A 22,322-nucleotide genomic window follows, 5' to 3' on the forward strand; every position below is an offset into this window, starting at 1 on the left:
AAACTGTGAACTGGAAGATAATGTGAGCAGATTTAGTCACATAACACATAATAATTTATTTATTTTGAGCTGCTAGCTTTTTCTGTTTTGATGTCAAATAAACAGTCAGAATTGCAATTCCTTTTACACTCAAGCTGACAATACAATTTTCTAATGCTAGTTTTTTTTAAATTTAATTAAAAAAGACCACACACTGATAACTTGCTCAATCTTTTGTACAAAATATTCATAACAATATTTTGTTTGGGAAAAAATGAGAAGGCAATATTTTTCTTTGTTTTCCTAATACTTGAGTTGAAAACCATCAATTGCTTTTGTAGGTTTTTGTGTTTTGCTAAAAAGTTCTCGGTTAAATCTTTTCAAAAAACTTTTTTTAACTAAAAAATACCTACTATGTTTTGCATATAATGAAACAATCACAAGCTATTTTTGTTAACGAGAACCTTAGTCGAAAACCTATAATTTTACCAATTTTAGTAGCATTTCTTGAAAATTTGTATTTCAAATATAGTTTGGATTTTTCTAAGAACAATATCATACGTTATCAACACAAACAAAAATAATTTTTGCGCACTATTTTTTGGAGATTTTATTTTTTATAAAAACACTGACTGTTAAATTCTTATAAATATTTTACTGAATGTCGAAAACTACATTTTTTATTTGATGAAATGAGTTTCAAGTCACTATTTATAATTTTTAACTTTCTATAGGAAGTTATTGTCATCGGTCTGATTTGTCGAATTAAAAACTTTGGACATTTCTCGACGATCCAAGGTCCCTAAAGTCCAAATAAAAGATTTTTAGAGAGTTGTCTGTGCGTGCGTGTGTACGATCGTTCCTACGTCTGTACGTTCGCGAAGTTTTTTTTCGTCGTCCATAGCCCAAGAACCAGCAGAAATATCAACTTCAAATAAATTTTTTTATACAGATAATAATAATTCAGAAAAATGCAGAAAGGACTCTGAAGAAAATTGAGTGGGTGTTTTTTACAATAGACATTTAATTTAAAAAAAAATGTTGATTTAACCAAAAAATATCTCACGAACCACTAACGCTACAGACTTGAATTCAATTTTATATTATAAATTGTAATGTTTTACCAAACTAATATATTTTTGGAAGAAAATCCACTGATGGGTTCTTTTATAAATCAAAAAAAAATATTTTTTTCACCTCGAATATTTTACGAACAAAAACTGATTTTATCTGAAAAATAATTTTGGGCAACTAAAAATAATGTTTTTAACATCTGGTAAAATTTTGAGAAAAATCGAATAATACAAACATTACTAAAAGTTGGTAAAAATTGACTTTCGACTCAAATAGCTTTTCAAAAAATTGAGATTACGGCTTTAAACTAATTTTTTTTTATAAAAAATACTGTTTTCAACATTGGGCCAAATTTTGAGAAAAATTGTATTGCCTTTTTTTACCAAAAATAAAAACCTAAACAAAACATTACTAAAACTTAGTAAAAATTAATTTTCAACTCAAATTTAACTAATTTTATCTCACAGAAAATATTGACATATTTTCAAAGTCAAAATCGGCTCTTAAAATTTAACCATCCTTCGGTATTTTCACTTCAGATAGGGTGCCATAATCTAGCATCAAAATAAAAACGAAAACGTCTTTTCACTAACTTAGCATTTTTTACGTATTCATAAAACGATATTTCAAATGAGATGATAATATTTCTTCACAAGATAAAGTAGAAAAATGTTGGTAGGCTTAAGAAATTATTTAAAAACGAAATTGACGCTACTCTGAAAAAAATTTAAGATTAATACTTTTAGCTTTAAATTTTTTTTTCGAATTTCTCTGGTCCAAATGTTATGCCTTCTTGTCTAACGTATTTGAATCGGTAGTGCCTTGAAACTCAACCTAAATTCTTTAAGTAACCACTTTGATTTGCTAACAAAAATTGTGTTTTTTTAGGGAAAGGGGTAAATAGTTTATTTTAAATCTGTTGAACTTGAATTTGAAATAAAAGCCCTTAAATGCTGTTTAAAAATTGAAGTACAGTCAAACTTCTTTATGCCGAACGAATTAGGTTCTTAATAAAGAAATTCTCTTTGTAAGGAACTAATTTTGTGGCCCGAAAACAAAGTTGTTTCTTTATAACGAAATATCAATTTTCAAATTTGAAAACAAAGTTTACTACAATTTGAATTCCTTATTTTAAATGGGAACTCGCCGCGCCGTTTTGGGAAACAAATTTTTTAAAGTGAATGTAGGTATGCATGGATGAGTAGTAGAAATGTTACGAATATTAACAGGTCAATTCTTTGAGTTGGCATTATTCGAGAATTGTTGCCAAAATGTCGAAGCGCAAAGCTATTTTGCTATCAGAGAAGTTTTCGATGATTGAAAAACTTAAAAGGGGAGAAAAGAGACAAAAATTTAGTACATTGTCGACAATTTTAAAGAATGAATGATCTGCATTTGATAATATTCGAAGTTTTATTGAAACAAGAGATGAAACCTCAGATTAGGCATATTTTCACTTTACTAAATTGGATGATTTTTATAATAAAACAAAAATCAAAACTGTTCATGTACAATCGAAAATTGATATGTTTTTAATTAAAAACAAGACATACATTTCTTTGAAATGAGTTTTTTTAAAACTTCATTATAACGAAGCAATTTTTGTTCTCTTGAAGGTTCGTATAAAGAAGTTTAAATGTATTTAAAATTCTATTTTAAAAAAAGGAGATAGCAAAATTTCTAAGAAAAAGAAGACAAAAAATGTACATCGAATTTCTTAAGGTGTTAAAATAATTTTATCTAAATTATTTATGCAGTTCAATGTTGTTGCTACCGTATTGTCCCTTCTCCAAAAGATAAGTGCGCAAGTATCTTTTTAAAGTTCTTCGTTTTGCACTTATTAATAATGACATTCGATTTATAAATATATTGTCGTCTTTATCTTTATCTTTTATAACCTTCAAAAATCCTTTTGAAATATCTTTATCATTTTTTCAATACCAAAGCCATAGAACTTATTTTCAGAATAAAAATAAATCTATTTTGTGTGTTTGGTATAAATTTAACGACCTAATGGTTATTTGCGTTTTTTAAAGATGATAAAAACAAATAAAACACAAAAAAAACACTCTATCTCAATAAATAACCAAGATTATTTTTATAACACTTCCTAACACCCGCTGCAAAGGATTTTCGCTTTAATTTAGAGATAAAAAACCATTAGTACAACATAAAGGATACCAACAGGATTAATAGCCAAATAAATAAAAATGTTATATGAATACAATTCTATAAAATCCCAACATTCTAAATGTAACACCAGTGAGTGTATAAAACCTTATAAACACGTTAAGTCTATTTAAAACCAAAATTGAAATTTTGATCCTGTTAAGCTTTGTTTGTTCGCTGTGCTGTAAAATTTGTCAAAGTTAACTTAACATTATTTAAACAAATATTTAAATCTTCTTATTCAAAAATAAATTTAACACATTTAAACAATTTTTTTTTCTAAATAGAAGACTTTGGATAAATTACTTTATTTTTTGGCCATTTACTGATTTTACATAGAATAATATATTTTTATTGTCCTTTGCAACATAACACTGTAAAAATATCAAAAACGTTGCAATGTCCTTTAAGTACGTAGCACATTTTTCTTCGTCTAAATATTTTATATAATATATTAAAATACAATAACAATACTGATTAAACAATAATAAAAATAATAAAATAAAATGTTTAAAAAAAAAATAAAGACTATTATGACTATTTATGAATTGTTTTTCTTTTTATCTTGTTGTTGATTTATGATCCTTTTTCGCTGTTTTTTAAATCTTATGTTTGTTTAAATTTTATCATCCAAACTATCATAGCAAGATTCGTCCTGGTTTGAGGATTTGAGCTCGTATGAAGATGTTGCAGAAACTGCACGTTGTATATCATCTGCCAAACTGTCGACTAGTTGTTCGGCTTTAGCAGTTATCGCTGCGACATCCTTGAGGGGATCGTAGACTTCGAATTCCTCAAATTCGATGTCGTCGTACTTGGGTTTCGATAGCAATCGTTTGTCATTTGTCACATAGTGCCGCACCAAAGTCTTGTCCACAATCAATTCATTGGAAGAAGACGAAGGAGTGTTGTTGTTTGAGGGGGTGGGATTTTGTTTACCCGTGGTCGTTGTCGTTGTATTCGATGCTTTTCCTGCAACTGTGATTTCGTCCTTTTTTGGCATCAGCAGGTGACCATCGAAGTGTTCGGTTATGTTGAAATTTTTTCCAAAATCTCTTGAATCCTTTGCAGTGTTTCTGTAGTTTCTATCGTTCTTCTCTGTGGTAGCGATGCTGGTATTGGTGGGGGTAGTTGGGGTGGTGGGAGTAGTTGTTTCTATTCTCCGGGATATTGGGATGTCCTTGTCCATGCCATTTGAAGAGGAAAGATTTTTTAGAGTTCCATTGGGTCCTTTCATTGTAAATGCCAAGTCAACATTTTTATTGCGGCGTACTTTGCCGTTTGTCAGCTTAGCCTGGTCAATACCTCCCGCCTTCTCAACCAAACGAATATCCATGGCAGAGGATGTAAAACACGGACTGGACGAGGACGTGAACGTGGACGTAACAAAATTGATATGATTATTGACGGTAACTTGTTTGGGGAGCACGAGAGCACGAGACTGCTGCTGCTGCTGTTGGTCTGGGATTTTGCCAACCATTTGGTTGTTAATTGTGAATCCTTCAGAAAAACGTTTGTGGGCGGTGGTGGATGAAGCCTCAAACTTCGGTCGATCCACCACCAAACTTGTGGGCCGACGAACTGGCATCTTCTCGATGCACTGTGATTCTATGATCCGTGGTCCCGTGTATTTGTTTATCTTGCCGGTTGTTTCCAAACGATGGACAAGTCGTCGGACTAAAGGTTCTCCATCGTCGTATTCATCACCATCCCCATCATTATCATGAGTTTTTGGTGTTGTGCTATTGCCGTTGAAGGACTCGTCCTCCCCAATGGTGTCCGGATAGTCGTGATTACCAACGAGTTTCTGAGTGCCAATCAGCTCCAGACGACTGCTGCAGCTGTTCGACTTGACAAGTTTGAATTTGATACCTGAAAAACGGTTCCAACAAAAAATGAAAAGGATTAAATTCAGTTGACATAAAAACACCCCTACATTCATAGGTACGGTTCACTTACCAGAGTAGTTTTGTTGCTGGAGCTGATGCTGGGCAAGTAACTGGTCGTGGATTTGATCCTTATGCGGGCATTCGTTCGGCTGACATGAATTGCATGTGAGAAATTCTATTTTCGAACGAGGTATACGCAATGTTGCACCCGTAGCCGGTGGACTGTGCATCATAACACGACCACCATAGTACGTTACAGTGGAACCACATTCTCGTATCTTTTCAAGAATATCCTGCAAAAAAAAAACAACAACAAGAGTACAAATAAAAAGAAGAGAGTATGGGAGGTTAGAATATCTAAAAAGGATTAAAATGCGATATAAGGTATCTCTAGATGATGATGATGATGATGCTGCTCCTGTGTAAAAACGAGGGTGAAGGATATTTTTATTTTCTGCAAGCTTGAATTATAAATGTTTGCTATGCAATGTCTTTCTCTTTAAAGGATGTGAGGGTGGTGGATAGGGAAAAAGGATAGGAAGGTTTTGCGCTCGATACGGCTGTTTGAAAAGCTAAAAGGTTTTTTTTCTAGTTTCTGAGTTTTACCTACCACAGCGCACCACATGAGTGCTAAAGCTGATGCTTGGATTGGAGTTGGAGCTTAGAGAGATAGAAAAATAAAAATAACTGCACACTTTTGCAGGTCATTGAGTGAAAAAATATTGACAGCATTGCTAAATTGATTCTGTAAGCGATATTCTACCAACCTAACTAGATAAAGGAGGATCTATGATTTTTTTTGTTGTTGTTTTTATTTTTTAGCGAGTTAAGTCCTTGGTATTTTTTGAAAGGTTTTTTTCCCTTACTTCTGATTGTTAAAAATTGCTTATGGCAGAAAATTTAATTGAAATATCAGCAAAGTGAAAAAGATGGTAACAACTCCAACAATATTCTCCGCATTTTTCAGGTAATTGAAGAGAAATGGGTTGTTTTGTGGCACTTGTTGACCTGTTATTGCTCTATCATCATTTGAATTTGAAAAGCAGGAAACAAAAAAAAACTGTGGAAAAATTCCAATGTTATTGCACTTTGTCATAAATATAAAGTTGTTATTTATTTTGCAAATACATTTTATAACTCAAATGAAACATTTGAAAAACAGGAAATACGAAATATTTGGAAAGAAAATTGACAAGAGTCTATTCTTTATCATTTTAAGCAAAAATATTGAAAGCAAATTTAATTTGCGAAGCAAAAGAAAAAAAAAATGAGTTGAAATCTACTTTTGCAAAATAAGATAAATTGCGATAAAAATAAAACTTGCAAAACAATAAAAAATTGCTAAACAAGAAAAACAGATTTTGCAAATAAAGTATAAAATTTAGAAAAGAATAAAATGTTAAAAAAATATACAAGTCTTGGAAAAATAATTGGAAAAACTGAAATTAAAAAAAAAATTGCGAAAAATTCAAATTTTGTAAGAAAATAATCAAATTTTGCGAAAAATTTAAATTGCAAATTTTTTCTAGAAAATGGATTCTTAATATCATTTGTTTTGTTAGACTTAAGAGGTCTTTAGAAGACCACGCTCTGCAAAGCATGAAATACAAAATAATTTGTAGAAAATTCGACAAAAATGTATGCATGCTAACTTTCAGCAGAAATATTGCAAATAAATTTAAGGTTGCGAAAGAATTTAAACTTAAAGAAAAATGTGAAAAATTAAATTTACTCGAAAAAAATCAAATTTAATGAACAGATAAAATAATTGCGAACAATTGTTAATCTATGAAAGCTTAGAAAAACATGAAATTTTAAGTAAACAACATTTTTTACGAAAAGGGAAAAAATAAGAGATATCTTATTTTTACAAAAGTATTACATTTTTAAGAAGAAAACAAATTTAACGAAAGATAAAATTAACATAAAAAAATTAATTTTTATGAACAAATCAATAAGAAAATATATTTTTCATTAAAAATACAAATTTTGTAATCAAATTTTACGAACAGGTATATTTTTATTTTTTGAAATATTCAAATAGCTAAGATTTGGGATTTTTTTTAATTAGTGAAAGGTTAAAAAAATAATATATTTGTACATTAAACAAATTTTCACATGTGCGAATTTTCGCAAAAGTTAAAAATTGAAGGTTTTTCAAGAAAACTAAGCTTGGTTACGGTATAACGTGATTTTATAGCAACAAGTTGAGAAAAATAAAACAAATTTTAGATTTTATTAAAATTGTACGCAATATTATTTTGCAAACTTGCGAATATTTAAAATAGTCAACCAACAAGGAAAACATCAAGGTCACCAAAACTAGGCTCTTTCAGAAATTCATAAATGCTAGATTTTCAATATTCAATAAAAATGTCGTCCTAAACACTGAATTAATAATTATACGAGCCTCGAATTATTTGTGATAGAAATTTGTATGGCCCATTCACATACAAGGAACATTGGTTCCTTTAGCAAAGATTTTCGTTTATCTGCAAAGTCTTAAAATTTAAGGGACATTGTTTTCAGGTCTTTTTAGTGCTTTTTTTGAAAATTTGTTTACCCGTTTCAAGCAAATGTTCGCATTAGGAAGAATCATTCCAAAGATTTCAATTTCAAACTCTTCTGGTCTTTTAACAAAAACAAAATAAAATTAATAAGATTTGTTTTAATGAAAGGTGAGATAAAAGTGAAACATTTTTATTTGACAAACAATTTTTGCAAAAAACACACATTTCAAAAAAGAATACAAATGTACGCGAAAGAAAATCAAATCTTAGGAAGCAATACACTTAAAAAATATAAACAACAACTGCGAAAATTTAAAACATTTTTTTTAACTTACGAACAGTGAAAAAAGACATTTCTGTTGGACAAAAAATGTTTACAAAAAAGTATTAAGTTTTGCAAACAAAACACACATATTGCAAACTCAATTTTGCGAAAAACAAACTAAAGGTGAAAAATCCAATTTTATAAATTTTTTTTAAATATTCGTAAAGTCGAGAAAAATTTCATTTACATCAGACAAATCTACAATTTTTTCGAAAATTTGCAAAAGTTGGGAATTTAAGGGGTTTCTAGAAAACTAACCTTGTTAAATACGTAGCAAAAAGTTGAGAAAAATAGAATCCAGTTTGATTTTATAGAAAACGTAGCCATTATTTTTTTTAATAATAAGCACACTTAAGGGGATATTACTACCCTTATTATGAAGACACAGTGTGAGCACTAGGAAAGGGAAAGAATTGAATTAATGAATATTGCAATCGCTGGGAAAGACAGAGTGTGGTAAGGAATTCCACATTCGCGTAGTACGGCTAAAGAACGAATCTCTATACTTGACGGTACGATCGAAGTTTTGCTCGAGGTATACTGATGAGCATTCATAAAAGTGCGAGTATTACGGTTGAACTGTTAAAGGGGAAATGCAGCTGGCTATTTCACGAGAGCATAAATCGTTAAAATAATGGTAAAAGAGGGTGAGACAGGAAACTTTACGACGATATTCGACCGACGTAAATGATCCTACGATGGTATTATCATCAATCAATCTAAACGAGTTATACTCAAGTCTTGGACGTGTATAAGTCTTGTAGATAACAGCCAGATCAGAGGGGGAGAAAAACTTCTTTGCAATGAGAAAAACATCAAGCTGTGACCAAAACTTGATTGTTTCCGAAATTTAAAAATACTTTATTTAAGATTAAATAAAACTGGCTTAAAAATCTAAGCCTTCAGACCAAATTTAAAGTTTAAATATGGCTCGTGTTTTTTAAAAACAAAAAACACATTTTGAAAAAGAATACAATTTTGCAAAAAAACAGTATTTTTTCAAGATTTATGCAAAGCAGGTCAAGTCTAATAACTTTTTATGATTTTTCGAAATTTTTATGAAAAAATAAAAATATTTAAGAAAGGCATTATTGTTGGCCATAACGAGTCTTGCTGAAAAACTACTTCATAAATTAAGATAGCCTCGAAAAGCCTCATATACGTGTTTTATTTTGAGTTTGCAAAAGCAATATCTTAAAAATCTGACGCGATGGAATTAATTTAGAGGCGGATTTAAATTAAGGCCAGAAAAACTCTCGGAGTAGTACGATTTTCGACCAGTGTTTTCTTCATAGAAGTGTTTTGAATTTATCAAAAAGTTTAGTCTTAACAATTTTTATTCACTTTCCATTTTTTTAAGTTTGTACTATTGTGTTTTTGGTCATCAATATCTTGGCAAATAACAAAAACAGGTACAATTTTAGATCATATTCGAAAATTTGATTGAAATTTTTACAAAAAATATTTGTCGTCGCTAAAAAAACGTGTTTTTGTGGTCTTTTTTTGTAACTCTTGTAGTCTCTTTTTAATCTCTGTAAGACCTCTTTTCATGATTTTTTATATGACTAACAATTTAAAACTTGATTAGTCTAACCGTTTTTCTGTAAAAAAAATCAATTAAAGCTACGGATTTTCTTATTTCGAAGCATTTCTTAATTATCATCAAAATGCACAAAAATTTTAAGAACTTTTTTCACACTTATACAAAAGTTTTGTGTTCAAAAGACTTCGAATGAAAAAAATAAGTAAAACTTTCAGTACCAACAAAATGTAAATTCAATCAGTTTTTAATTTGTTTCAGAGTTCATACAGTTCACCCTATTTTGAACAAAAATTTTTAATGACATCCTTTTTCTCGGAAATGCTAACTAACAGCTCAGAAATGATTTCCTGTGAATAAAATGATTTACCGAACATAACTTCATCTCATCCCTAAAAAACCCTGCATTTTTATCAAATGATTTTTTTCCACTAAAAATCACTTCAGACAAATTATCATTGTTAAAAACTACTTTTTTTCGAATTTATTCCTTTCAAAATATCACTAATTATAAATCTCTTTTTCAAACTGTCAAAAGTTTGTTCGTATTGATTTTTAATGAATATGCTTCGTTCATATCTTCAAATTGTTAAAAACTTTTTGACAATAACAAATTATTTTCAAAAAATAAAAATGTCAACCTCTTTCAATAAATCCATCCTTACAAAAGTAGAAGAGAGAAAAAGAAAAAAAAATAATAATCTCAACAAAGCTCATGTAAACTCTAACAAATTTCAGGAAAAACTCAATTTACTCCTTCATCCTTGGTTCTAGGTTCTGGTTTTTCGTTCCATACATCAGGGTACACAATAAACCTCCTGATTTAACAAAAACATCACTAAACCTTTGCTCCTTTTAAAAGAGCTATTTTTTCCATTATTTTTTCAATTCTATTTTTCAAAGAACTTTTTAAACCAAAAAGGACGAAACTGCAACAGCAACAACAAAAAAAAACTATTCCTTTCAATTCCATACATTATCCCGCATAAAAGTAGAAAAACCCCGACAAAGTCCACGAACACAAAAACCTCATGCAAATCGTATGAAGACTGAAGCACCATCAACAAGGACGAGACGACGGAAAAGAGTCCTGTGGAATATTTTTCAAAAATCGACTGCTGCGGTCAAACTTTCACCGTCATCAGAAAAAAAGAGGAAAAACTTCTCAAACTTATAGCAACCACATTCCCAAGGGAAAACTTTTGGAAACATTTGAGTGAAGCCTGAAAAGAGGAAATCCCCTTCGAGGAAGAAGAAGAAGAACCAAAAAACCATCAGCATCCCTGAAAATTTGAATGAAATTCACTTACCTCACTGACATAATACGATTCACATAGTTCATCATCCACCATGTCGACCTCGTCTTCGTCCTCGTCGTCCTCATCGTCTGGATGATGCGACCTGACATCTCTTCCTATTCCATCTACATCGTCCTCCCCAGCACCACCACTGCCATCCATAAAATAACCACATAATCCGTTTGCATCCTGAGAACCACAAGCATTATGCCTCCTTATGAAATCCCGAACATGCATCCCACCTCGGATCTCTCTTTCGACGTCCTGGGATGAAGCAACTTCGATGTTGTCATCCTTTATCTGGAGGTGTTGTGACGGTGATCTGCCGTCGTCGACAGTGGATGCTCCATTACTGCATTCACATGGTGATGATAAATCACCGCTTGATATCCCACTCGACAAACTCACCGAGTCCCATTTTCGCAGTGTCCCAGTTCCAGTTCCAATCCCAGTGCCATTAGTGTTGTTGTTGCTGTTGTTTACTTGGCCATTACCATACGATGTATCAATGGTTAAGTATCTCAAACGTTGGTTCATCCTGCGTCCTTCAGTGTTGTTCTGTTGTCTGTCGTTGGCTAGCACCTCGGGCGACAGCAACTCATCTCCTCTTCTGCTCCCCGGCAGGACATTTTCCTCGAAGAACTTTCGAACATTCCGAACCGTATCCGGAGTGGGCAGCTCCTCCTCCAGCAGCTCCCGATTAACCCGCACTGGCTGGTAGAAGAAGTGTCTCTTGCTGAGCTTGTTGTGACTCCCGGGCGCCGCTGCCGTCGCCGATGATGGCTGCTGATTGGGATGGGGGTTGGCAACTGCATTGCCAGAATTACTCCCAGCTCCGCCAGTAATTTTACAATTTTGTCCTCCTTTCGTGATGTGTTGTTGCTGTCCGTCTGTCAGCTGTGAATCCTTGGAGGGCCTTTCAATTTTGGTTCGTACCGGTTCGACGATAACTACATTATTGTTTGTGAGCAGCTCTTGGAAGCTGTATTCCTGCAAGTACTGAATCAGGCCGTCGAATTGTGCTTCCTTTTTGCTGCGATTCAGGATGTTGCTGCGGAAGAGGTTCGGCTTCATGACCTTGTAACGGATGTGATCAAATTCTGGAACTGGTTCATCCGCGTTTGCCTTCACAATGGTGGCGTGTTTGTCGCCATCGCCGAGTTCGACAATTTCTATTGAAGGCATCAGACTCTGGAAGTCATCGTCGAAGATGGGAGGAGTCGGCTTCACGCATTTGACTTCTTCGCCGATGATGAAATCCTTCTTCGATGATGGTTGATTATGCTCCTTGGGTGCTGCAGCCTTCTCTTGATTCTGTTTTTGGTTCGTTTCGTTCATTTTGGACCAATAGCACCGGACAGCATCGACTTTCTGAAGAAATTCATCTTCAGCTTGTTTTCCCGCCAGAGGGTGTTGTTGCGGTTCCATGGTGGGTTTCTTTGAGTCGATAACTTGAATAACTTGTGGCCGGGACATTTTTCCTACGCGCCTCAGGGAATCATTCGGTTTGACTTTAATTGGCCTGGCACGGTATGTGCCGTACAATCGTCTGTCCTTGGCTTTGCACACCTCCGAGTGGGCTACAGTTCCTCCAATTAATTTCTTTGACTTTGAGGGAGTTCGGGAGAGTGTTTTCTTAGGTTGGGATTGGGTTGGTGGTGCTACTGATGCTGTTGCTGATGCTTCCTCCTGCTTCTTATGATAAGAGTGGTTTCCATTAGCACTTTTCAGCTCTTCCTTGCTTATGCTTGTCGAGAGTAGGGATGGGACTTCCCCGCCGCTGTGGCCATCAATGGAATCCTCTTCTATGACGTTATTCTGGGCATCAGTTACAATTATCCGAAATTGGCCTAATTCAATTGCAGGAAGGTTGTTGTTAGCCTTGTCAGTCTCACTCTCACCTTCGGTTGCAATTATCTCCTTGGCATAGGTTTCCACTTGAATGGATGGTGCTTCCCTTGGTTTTTCGACTTCTTCTTCGATTTCGGTAGTTTCGTTCTTTTTCGCCGTTGCCTCCGCCTCGGATTGACTCTCGTTTTCGCGTTGGCGTACTTTTTTGTGTGCACGACCGAAACGTTTTATGGAATCGTTGATTGCAGTGGCTTCGTTTTGCTTCTGCTTGGCGCTGCCTGAGGTGTCCTCCTTTAAGTTGTAGGAAGACCGCAATTTGGCGTCGATACGTTCGAAGACCTTCAGGCTCTTGCCGATGTTAACGTCAGGCAGACTGAAGTATTGGTTATCGATTGGTTGATGTTGAGGGTGGTTGTTTGTTGCCGAGGATGAGGAGATGTATGTCAAATGTTCGATGACTCCCTTGTTGGCTTCTCGCTGGGGTATGATAGCGTAATCGGCGAATCGCTTGAGCTTCTTATTTTTCTTCTCGACCAGGGCTAGGATCTTCGGCTTTGTGTCGACCGATGGGTGAGATACTGCCGGAATTCGTAGAACCTGAGAGTAGAGGGGATTCTCAACCGTCGTTGTTGTCAAAGGTTTCTCTGCGATGACTTCTGACGGTCTCTCCGGAGGGTCGTAGATGTCTTCGATGGAAATGTGCAGGAGTGACGAGGTGTCCTGCTTCCCCTCGACTAGAGTGCCCTCGGAACTTTCCTCAGACGAGAGATACACCGAATCGTAGGCGATAAGGGCTCCTTGTTCGTCAGGGTTCTCGGACCTCTTTTGGTTCTGCTCCTCGGTCAAGCTAATGACTTCGAACTTCTCGTTGTAAACCTTGCTTAGGATCTCCTCAACCCGTTCAATGTCGTACTCCTGCTCAGAGACGGTCAAGCTATCCGATTGATCGTCTGAATTACTTGTAGTTGTTGTCTCTGGGAAAACACTGCTCTGACTCAGCTCAGGGCACGACGACTCTTCGCCACCGAACTGCGATGAATACTTGCGATGATGTGAGGTTGACTTGTGGCTGCGACTCTGATACAATCGTTGTTTCTCAGAACCTCCACTGATACCTCCTCCTCCGCCACAGCCACCGCCGCCGCCGCCGCAATTAGAATCACTTTGGTGTAATGAGTTCCTGAAGTATTCTGAGTTCAAGCTCTCCAAGTCGCTTTTCTCGTTTTGCCAGATTGATTGCTGATGAGCGTCTAATCGTTTGAGATTCTCGTAGTACTCGTCGGATTCACGTGTTATCGTAGTTGTCTCGGGGGGTTGGGCAACCAGAATTGGCGGAGTATGGGGCGATGATTCTCCTCCGGAAACCACAAGTGCCCGGTCAAGTGTTGACGATTGGTAGTGGCGATGCTGATGTTGGTGTTGATGCTGATGATGTTGATGATGGTGGTGGGGGTGAGGGTAGTAAGTCTGTTGCTTTGAATTTGAAAACCTATTAAGAAAAACAAAAAGAGAGAGTAAAAATTAGACGTGAAGCATAGAAATCGGTTCTAAGTGCGCGGTGCCGGCGGCGGCAGCATTGTTGCACTGCAAGTTCCTCGCATGACCTTCAAGTTCAAGTTGAAGTTAAGTCATAGAGGTACGACTAGAAAACATCACGCAAAGTTTGTGTGGTTTTCATTTTTGTGTGGTTTTTGTTTTTGTAAAGCTTGCTCATTGTTGCATGACATGATAAAGTCTTGAAATAATTTCCATCTAACCGCAAACTATAATAATGCGTGTGGTGAGTTGCTGTCTGTTGTAGCCCTCAATAAACTGACATCATGAATGATTTGTGTGGGGGGTAGCTATACATTGGTTTGATGTGCGTTTCTATATTTGACATTGATGTGGTAAGCTGAATTGTAGGAGAGTATAGTACAGCTATGGCCAAAATAATAGGAACATTTGAAGAAACATGACATATTCGAAATAAATGCAAAGTATTGAATTCGGGTAATAAATTTCCAACTCGAGGTTTTATTAAAAACTAGACATAACGATGGGAGGGAAGTCTGTCTTTACCTATCCAGGGGTCGATTAAGTTTTAATTTGAAATGTTTAGTGAAATTAAATGGTATTTAAATTTTTAAAAATAAGCTTGATCTACAGGTATATTTTTAAAGCTTTAAATATAGGTATTTTTTAAAGCAGGCTCTTGGCATGATGGTTAGTGCGTTGAACTGTTATGCAAGGGGTCTTGGGTTTAATCCCTGCCTGTGCCACCTTAATTTAAAAAAAAATAATTTTCGCGGGTACTTCCTCTTGCAAGGAATTGACAAATCCTTCAAGAGTAATTCTTGTCATGAAAAAGTGCTTTCACAAATTAGCCGTTCGGATTCGGCCTAAAATTGTAGGTCCCTTCCATTGCTGACAACAGTACTCGCACACAGGAATGGTTGAGAGTTGTAAGTCACTACGCCCTAGTTCTCAACGGACTGTTGCGCCACCCCATTTTTTTTCTTTGGATACCGACGTAAGCGCATGCGCCCTTATCGAGAATTTTATTTTTATAATTGGCGGGCACTCGAGTTATTTCAAGTTTCCTTTTTATTATAAAAACACAGTGCAAGCATTTATACAGTGAGAGAGGTTTCGAATGCGGTGTCAGTGCATATTTGTTCTGAATTCCTGAATATTGCAAGGACTGGGAAAGGCTTAACGTGATAAGGCATACACATTAGCGTTGTACGGCTTAAAAATGAATCTTTGTAATTGACACTTCTATCCAAACTGTGCTCGAGTGAATACGGATAAGCATTCTTGAAGACGAATTATTAAGGCTTAATTTTGAAAGTTGGTAAAATCACACATTCGTGAAGTATGACTAAAGAAATAATCTCTGGACTTGACAGTGTTAGGCTGCAGAGTAAATTAAAGAGGATTTTTTTTGAGGCGTGAGAAGAGGAATGCAAAAAGCTTTTAAAATAATAGTAAATAGGGTTGCACAAGAAACTTTACGAAGGTGTTCACGCAACTAAATGCCATTCCTGAAATGGGAGTCATACTTAAGGTTTGGATGTATTGTTTTTTTTTTTTTTTTGAGTTGCGAGGTTTTTAATATTTGGTCTACTTACTTCTGAACAACTTTTGTAAATCGTGCAAATTTATTACCAAAATAAAGGTTCGGTTCCATAAAGCCATCGAAATAATCAACTTATTGCAGGAAACTTTTTGTGAGAGCATTTTCTCGCATCGTGAGCTTGAAGCGTGAGCTCCAAAATCATGCGATTTAACACTGCTAAACTCAATTTGTGTGATAATGTGAAGCCTACATACATAGGTAAGCCCGATTCTATTAACGCCTTTAAAGAGAAAACTCGGCACCGTATTACTGACATTGCTGCAGAAAGCAGTCGAAAATTCGACCTCTCAACTGAAATTTATCTGACCCAACCACGACGTGCACTTGCCCGAAATATTCGTATTCTGCAGGATGCTTCAATTAACGTACAGTTTCCGAAAGGTGCTTTTGCATAAACACAGATTTACCCATATCAATTTTGCAAACCATAAATATAAACCATAAAATTAAAATTAAATTTAAGGTGAAAGTCAATACAGAGAAACCCAAGCTGCTAAAACTAATTGTCAAACTCGCAAGGGGCCTTCATAATACGTCACGGTTATTTTTCTTAGATGACAGTTTTTTCTAATTTGTATTACAGATAAAATGTTCTGAAAAATGTCGCATAAGTTGACATATTATGGATTGTTATCTATAAACATATTAATAATAAACCTCTCATTTCAAAAGAACAATATTTATATTTTGAGTATAGGTAATTTAAACAGAGCATGTTGATTAACAAAAGTAGATGTTGACATCGCGCAGAGAAAGTGGCGCTGGATTGGCCATACATTGAGAAAGCCGGACGACAATATAGCAAAGCAGTGCTTTCAATGGAATCCTCAAGGTAGAAGGCGGCCTGGAAGGCCAAGAGGAGCATGTAGATCATCTGTCATAAAGGAAACTCGGTCCCAAAACTTCTAAACGTGGTCCCAACTGAGGTACCGTGCTAGGAGTAGAGAGATGGAAGGAACTGGTTGCCGCCCTATGCTCTAGGAGGAGTTAAAGTGCTGCTACTAGCAGCCGGAAACGAAGATGAATGTTGATTAACTTAAACAGAAAAGTTTGGTCCATTATATGTTTTAGTACTAACCGAGATTTGGCTAACTTTGATTCTACAGATTAAAGCAAAAATACTAAAATGTGGTACTCATCTCCTTAAAAAAGTTATCAATACCAAGGTTAGATTCGGTTAGGTTAAGATAGCTACTGACGGGAAAATCAACACATTTAGGTTTACAGTTGGTTTATCTTTCTAGGATCTTTAAACCTAGCTATGAACCGTTTGAGACAGTAGATGTCGCAGTTTCTTAGATATGTAATAAAATTATCCAAGGTGGAGTCTTTGTCTTTGTGACAAGGCAGGACATGAACATAGAATTTGAGACCTTGTCTCCTCTTCTTCTTCATCAATGCAGCTTTTACAAACATCATTTCATAAAGTTCCAAGTCGAAAAGGATGCCCACCCTTTAAGAGTTTAAGTTTAAGAGGTCTATATGGACTTCTGCATCAAAAATTGACCAAATTAATTTGGTTCACCTACAAGTGGTCTTAGGCCATTGAAGGTTTGCTCTCTTTATTGTATCATGCTATAGAATAAGTTCGTCAGCTTTGCAATTTCCTATAATGCCTGTTGAACTGCTGCGCCATCTTTACACAAGAATTGATCAACAGTTTGAAGCTGTAAGTTTATTAAGACAGAGACAATGATTTTTTGGCAGCTTGACTGTCTGAGAACTTGCGTGTATCGATAGTTGATATCATGTTTTTTTTTGAGTCAATAAAGATTTTGTTTTATGGCCGCAAGTTATAACATAAACACGCTCCAATGATTGGGAAGATGAAATAAGAGATATAGATCTACTCATTCGGAGTACGATGGAGGAGGCTTTCAACACCAACATCGGTTTTTGAACAACCCATCTGCATACAAATGAATTGTTTTATCTTTGTGTCAATACCTAAGCTTAAATAATATGATTTAATATAACTAAAAATAAGTTTTTCCCGAATTTTTTTGAATGTATATTTTTTAAACAGTTTTAAATAAAGTCTATATTAAATGAACACAAAAGTCCTGACATTCGTTATTGCTTTTTAAAAATCACGAATAAACAGTGTTAACAATAACGAAGTATTTACCTTTTGAACTAGTTTATTAAATTTAAGTTTTGTTGTTCCTATTTTTATGGTCATAGCTGTAGGTTAGGTAGTGATGGGAATTGGGAATCGAACTAAGTGCTGTGATTATAATCTATCTATAAATGATTTTGACTGCCTAATCTCTGAGATAAAATTATCTTGAGGTCACACACAATTATTGTATGCTCTGTTCTGTCCTGAGCAACTTCTGGGCCTAACGTTTTGTGTGGGAGAACTTCTATCTATATAGAATCTGTGATAATAGGTTAGAGGAAGGTCTAATGTATTTTATTGAATAGACGGAGAGATACATTTTCTCATGTAAATGAAGCTGAATCTATATCTATATTTTTGTTTGTGACAGTATTGGATATTCCTAGTTTGATTGATGATGATGATGATGATAACGATGGCAGAGGTGGTGATAATTACATCCCTTTTTGTGGATATGAAGGAAAATGACAGCTGTGTTTTTAGGTTGATTTTCTGTTAAATCTAAACTAAGCGTTGAGGGTTGAGCGTAAATTGTTGGGTTTAGTCTTAAAAAAAATGGGTTCAAATCATTCACGATTTATGCATATTTAAGCTCAAAAATGGTACGCAAAAAAAATATATACAAGAACTCCCTAATGTCTGTGTGCTGCTGTATTGTCGTATCTCATAAATATTTAAAATTCATATTCATATTTCTCGGTCATAATTTACTTTTTTTTTATTTTCATTGATTCAAAGCATAAAATTCAAATTGAGAACCGAAATCTTTTAAATTAATTGAGAGAAACGAGATCTGATGCAGTGGTACTGTACTGTGTGTAGTGATTTGTACTGTAGTCGTGATGCTTGTCGTGACCTAAAATATATATATATATATATTTTTTTTAATACTTTCATGAATATTTATCGTTAGCACGAGAAAAGGATGAGGATTTGAGTTGAACTCCATTTTTATTATGACACGAAAAGCAAAGAAATGAAAAAAATGTCCTTCCCAATAAATCTAATTTTTCTTCTTGTTTGTTTTTTGTTTTGTGTTACTGTTTTAATTTATTTATTTTTTTTGGATTTATAATTTCTATCTTCTCAAGATATTCGTATAATTTTTTTGTGATATTTATTTTGGGATTTTAATAGAATTAAAAATTCAAAACGTCCGTGTCCAGTTTTTTTTTTTTGTTTAACTGTTTTATGTTTGAATGCTCTCGACAATGCTGTGTTTTTAATTTATTAAATTCAATGTGAAAAATCAAAATATCTCTAGAATATGAGAAATTGTTGTGATGCTTCAATTTTAATTCAATATTTTGTTTTTGTATACTGAAATTGCTATTGATAAATATTATTCATTATTAATATGAAAGGAGACTGTTATGAGACCTTGGGCTAGTTTAATTGAATTGTTATGTCAGTGATATTGCATTTCTTTATCCGAATGTGTTTATATATAATGATTAATTAAAATGTTTTAAATGTAAATAAATCGATTTGAATAAGTTGACAACGTTAGAATTCAATAATAAATTGTCTTAATTTTACGGCCAGTTTGTTGACATAATTCTAGAATGAATTCAAATTTCTAATTTAATAAATATTGATTTACTTCCGAAACTATTTTTGAAAAATATTAAGAACTCAATTACGGAATATTTTACATCTAATCATTATCAAAGATCTCGATTAAAAATCATTTTTAAGTTCTAAATATCTAACAAAAATAAGTTGGAACAAAAAAAATGTGTCCCTAACTCGATTTAGAAAATTCTTTTAAGTATCCAAATCAATCAAAGTTCTTCTTATGAGCAACTTTAGAATTCGAGCAAGAGCTGTCAATACCAGGGTACCGGGAGTGTACAGATTTAAGCCGGGTATCCGGGCACCCGCAAGATATAAGTTCGACGTACCCAATGCAAATTAACTTAACAGTTTGCTTAATAAACCAATTTACTTGTATTCTCTCTTGTTGATTCTCATAAAAATAGATGGTTGTTTTAAATATGAATCATTGTAATACAAAGTACGCATCTTTTAGTCATCATCATCCAAAATTACTTTAAATGCTAATCACAGACAGCATATTTCGAGATATACTTGTATTCAAATTATAATGCACAAACAGTTGTTCTGATGTATTGCAATAAAAAGAAACGTTTTTCAACTAATTAGAAATAAATGTTTAAAAAAAATGAATATGTAAAGCAATAACAATAAAACAATGTAGTCTCTCTGGTTGTTTTTATCTAATTGTGAAGGAAGTATTCAAAAAATATTTAAGAAAATACAAATTTTAATTACCATGAAATTATTTTGTCGGCAATATTATGTAATTTTCCTGTGTTATATGCATGTTAATGATTCATTGATACGATCCTTATTCAAATTTAGGCACCCGTCTTGTTTTCGGTAACCTGATGGTTTTTGAAATACCCGAGTACCCGACTACGTATCGGGTATCAGTGTAAAACCCGTATAAAACCAGAAACTCAGGATACCCGTGTATTACCCGGGTGAAATCAAATGCTATAATTCAAACACGTTAGATACCCATGAAGAAATAAAACTAATATCAATTTCATTCTAATTTGTTCTTAAACTGAGTTTCACGAGCCAATACTTTGTGAAAAAGTTGTTTGTAATTGTCATAATTTCGTTAATAAACATTGTATTCAAAATTTCAATAAAGTTTTTTATTACTGTGGAAAATTAAATAAAATCATATATTAACAGAAGTTTGTTTTTCAAAAAATATCATTAACGTGTTTTTGAGCGTTTTTCGCTTTCATCAAGAAAAAAAACGGTTCATGTCGTTACATTTTGTATACACTGACTTTTCTAATAATCTCTCTAAGCATCGTTCTTTTATATAAAACACTTGAAGTTAAAAGAAAACTATTCGTTATTTGAACATTATTCCCAACAATTTTCAAACTTAATAATATACAAATAACAATCATCAAAATTCTTCTTCTAACTTAATTATTGTCAAAACTTTCCACTGCATTTTGCATATATTTTTTGAAATATTGAATTTTTAAATACATTTAAATTGTTCGTAAATTTAATAAAATAAAACTACTGCAAATTACTTAAATATTTTATGTTCCTCATAAACTGACAAAAAAAAAACCCATTTATATCCCAAATCCATAAAAAAATATTTTATATAACACAGCAGGAACTATAAAAATTCATCGTTTCAGCTTTTATTGCCTTGTAAATCTCTCAATATTGCTTTAAGAGCCTTTTAAAACTTGATGATTTTCTTTTGTATACAGCCACATTTATTGCAACACAGAAACACACATTTGAAAAACCCCAACTTCTCTTGAATGGATGCAAAAAACAGAAAGATAATTTGATTTTATAGCCTTATTCAATTTTACTCGAAGTAATTATCTATCTATGTATATTTATCACATCAGCATTCTATGGCGTATACGTACTATTTTCAGATTTTTTTCTGTAGCTGAGAAATTTTTATCAGCTGATCTTTAATATTAAAAAGGCAAACAATTTTTGAATTTTTTAATGTTTATTTTTAACCCAAAAACAAGGTTTGACATAGTGAAATCACTGACAACAAAATTTCCTAATAAACTTCAACTTTGACGCTTCCTCGTGATCTTCTTTTTAATATAAGTTTCAAAACTCCGATGCACTTTTATCTTAATTTTCGAAATTTTAAAGTTTCTTCATTAGAAACTAAGGTTACTAGAACTGAATTAAACTAAAAAACACTTTCAACCAAAAAGAATCCGAAAGTTTCACTTTTTGCAAAAATTGCGATAATCTTATCCGAAACCCGCAAACAAATCAACTGATATCCATAAAACCCCCACAATCTAATGGAACCTTCAAAATAATAATAATAAAATTATTTGCTTATTAACAAATAAAAATTAGGTAGGTAATTCCTAAAAATATCTAATAAATCACATCACACACAGAAAACCATCTCACTCGGTCTTCTTATTCTTGTTTGTTGATTAATCCCAATAACAAGCTTGAGACATTATTAGCATCCAGATTAATCGAATACTTGTCTGGTGACAAGATTAACAAACAACAATTTACGAATTAAATACGCTTACCGATCGTCAAAAAAGCCTCGATTCACTAACCTAGCTCGGGGTATTAGCTGCGATCGCCTGTGACTGTTTGCCGATGAAATTTGTAAATCACTAAATGTCTCCTCACGAATAACTGCCAAACTTCTCGAACGACGTAAGCTACACGACTCGTTTCCAATGTCAAATGGTTGATTGTAAAGATTTGTTGAGTGATAACCACTTTCTTCAACTAATGGAGACAAAAAAAAAAACGATAATTTATTATGCAAATGTCAAAAAACTAAAAAAATCATCAACAATGACAGATTATTATTGTTGAAAGTGGGTAAAAACATTTTGCCATTAGAGGGTTGTTAATTGTATGTAAACATTAC

At 33.6% G+C, this 22,322-nt stretch overlaps 1 protein-coding gene and 1 long non-coding RNA gene across 2 annotated transcripts in view; one reads left to right on the plus strand and one right to left on the minus strand.

Moving 5' to 3' along the window:
• The window catches only part of LOC129946309 (calcium uniporter protein, mitochondrial), a 315,499-nt gene that overhangs the window by 153,613 nt on the left and 139,564 nt on the right, over positions 1-22,322 (plus strand). The gene's annotated exons all lie outside the window — the stretch shown is intronic.
• On the minus strand, positions 13,993-21,962 carry LOC129946311 (uncharacterized). Its single transcript, XR_008781563.1, has 3 exons — positions 21,322-21,962; positions 20,174-20,398; positions 13,993-14,124 (listed from the first exon to the last, which is right to left on the minus strand). It is a non-coding gene; the product is annotated as an uncharacterized LOC129946311 (long non-coding RNA).

Source organism: Eupeodes corollae, chromosome 2 (genome assembly GCF_945859685.1).
Source record: "Eupeodes corollae chromosome 2, idEupCoro1.1, whole genome shotgun sequence".
Taxonomy (NCBI): Eukaryota; Metazoa; Arthropoda; class Insecta; order Diptera; family Syrphidae; genus Eupeodes; species Eupeodes corollae.